Below are 2,662 nucleotides of genomic sequence, written 5' to 3' on the forward strand. Positions count from 1 at the left end.
AGTTCATCTCTTTCCTCCTTTATTTATTTACTGATAGAATGGCGTGAGAGAATATGAATGTGTATATGTGATAACTGATTTCTGGCCCCTCTTTTCCTAATCTTTCGCCCTGAGCTGCTACCCACCCTATCTCATTTTGGCTAGTGCTAAGGTGAACAAAGTGGGTATGACTGTCCCCATTTTATGGCTCAGGAAACTGAAACTTCTGTATTTCCTACTTCACTTTTCCTGACACCAGCACATATGCACACACACCCCACGTACACATAGTGACAGTTCCAGAATTTCATTGTTAGGCAGGGTGCATTTCCCAGTAAGCTCACCGTTTTTCCTTTTTGTTGCCTATCACAAACAACAAAGTTTTCTGCAGACTCTTTTACTCACATTTATATACGATTCGGAAAATAGTCAATTGTCTATTTAAAATTATTGTGAAGAAGCTAAAGCGTCTCCAAACTACCACTCTTCGTATACTTCTCATCTCACTTCACCAGGAAATATCTCAGATCACCCACGGGCCATCCCAAAACTCCTGTTTTCTGCAGCCTCACTAAAAGGAGCAAGAACTAACATAAGGGTTACTTAAAATCCCAAGCTCGGGATCCCCAGCAGAGAGATTTTCCTTTACACCCGCAAATCGGCCCGGGAAGGCGGGGCGCTAGGCGCCAGCCCCCGCCAAATCCAGGGGGAGGGGCGAAGGCCCGTAGCGGCCTTCTGAAGGTATCTTTCGGCCCCGCCTTATCTGCCAATCAAGCCCCGAATTTTCTTAGTACTGGTTAAAGTTTCAGTTTAACCCGCCTCCATCGCTCACCTGATCAGATGTTTATGAGTCAAAAGGCGGAGGGTCATGGGGTGTTGGAAATTTACTGGTTGGTACGTACGCCTGTCAATAGCGTACCGCCCTCTGTCTTCGGGAGCTCGCTTTTTTAATGGCTTCTCACCTTGTCCATCTTCAAGCTTTCTCTCCATCTATTGGTTTCGGGTCTCGCCAGTCTAGGCCCTTGCTCCTACTTGTTAGTGACAGCACCCAAAGAGACCCGCCTATCTCCAGAGGATTGGCGGATGAGTGCACATATAGCCCACCCTCGATGGTAGGCGGGTAATCAAGCTATTGGCTGGAGCCCCCGCCCAGGGCGCGGGGTAGAAGGAGGGGCAGGAGTTTGGTTGAGCTGCAGCTGTTTGTCTGTTCGACACAGGCTTGGGGCCGACGGGGGAGACGGATCCCCAGGTACCGAGCTGGTGGAACTCAAAGGACTGGGTCGTAGGCGCCCAGAAGATGAGACTGGCATGGCCTGAGAGCGGAGGCGGGTCTGGGCCTAAGCAAGGTGTTAGAGTGGCCCGCTGGAGAGGGGAGAAGGGGGCCGGGCCCCAGCAGGCCTAATGGGGGCGCTGAGGAGGGGACCGGGCGGGCTGGGCCCCCGAAGTTGGTGAGTCCGGGAGGCGGCTCGATTCTGGCGGTGGCTGGGCTGGGGACCGGGAGCCGGAGGCCTGAAGCTTGTGTGAGGGCAGGGACGGGCCTCATTAAGCAGCGCCGAGGAGGGAGGAGCTGGGGACCGGGACAGGGCAGCGGGTGAGGTAAGCCCATTTGCCCCGAGGTGAGGAGGGGTCAAACCTGGCGCCCGGGCTCCGACGGTAACCGGGATTGGACCTCTCGAGAGAGTTATCCAATTGGAAGGGCCTTTAGGTGGGTAAAAGGCATTTTCAGGGAAGGTGGCTATTCTATAAACTGAAGGGGCTCGAGTGTTGAGAGGGCTTTGGGTTAGTGAGGGAGAACCGGGGAAACGAAGGAAGCTTTGCTAAACTTAGATAACTAAGATTATTGGTGAAATGGAAGCAGGGCCCGGTGTCAGGTATGGGCGCTTCTGGGTATGCTGAAGGGTAGGGTAGCCTACGGGCTCTGGGTCGGGAGAGCTCACTCTTTTGTTCCCGTTAGTGCTTAGATGTGGTAATTGGAAGTTTGGGGGGTACTTCGGGGGAAGGAATGAAGATGAAAGTAAATTAATTTTTTTCTTTGACTGTTGGCTGCTCCAAACTCAGCCTGTGCAGTTTTTTTCTTGACCTCATAGCTGATGGGTACTGCAGTCTGTTTCTTCTCATGCTGCTTCACGTCCTGTGAAAGACATAAGAAATTAGATTTGGGGGATGTTTTGTCTACTTTCTCACTTAATAATGTGGTCTGTAGTGAATATGGTATCTGTGACCTAGCAGTGAGGAATGATTTCATTATCTGCATGGGAAAGGGGCTTCAAGCTCCTCAGCCATCAAGAGATCTTCTCATCTTAGCTGGTGAAACTTTTCTGGTATTTCTCAGGCAGGTAATGGAATTAGCGAGGCCTGGAACTGTGAGGTGATATTAAGGAGGAAGAGATTGGGGAAGGTTGGCATCACTCGTTGTTCTTTGTCTACTTCTTCAGGAGCCTAGATTTCTCTGCTTATTAGAAAGTTGTGTCAAACTGTGAGGTATCTGGGAGAGGGGATGAGTAAAAAGAGGATGACTTACTAAAGCAGAGGAGTGGAGTCCCCTTCTCCCTATATTTTTAATAGTCTGCTAACCTTCTTAGTCCCCCATAGTTCGGAGCCTGTTGGATTTGCCTTGTTCTTTTTCATTTTCCCCTTCTATGTCAATGTCTTTTATAATTACATTTCTTTTTTTTTTTTTTTT

This window comes from Otolemur garnettii, unplaced genomic scaffold (genome assembly GCF_000181295.1).
Source record: "Otolemur garnettii isolate 467f Iridium unplaced genomic scaffold, OtoGar3 scaffold00043, whole genome shotgun sequence".
NCBI classification, from domain to species: Eukaryota; Metazoa; Chordata; class Mammalia; order Primates; family Galagidae; genus Otolemur; species Otolemur garnettii.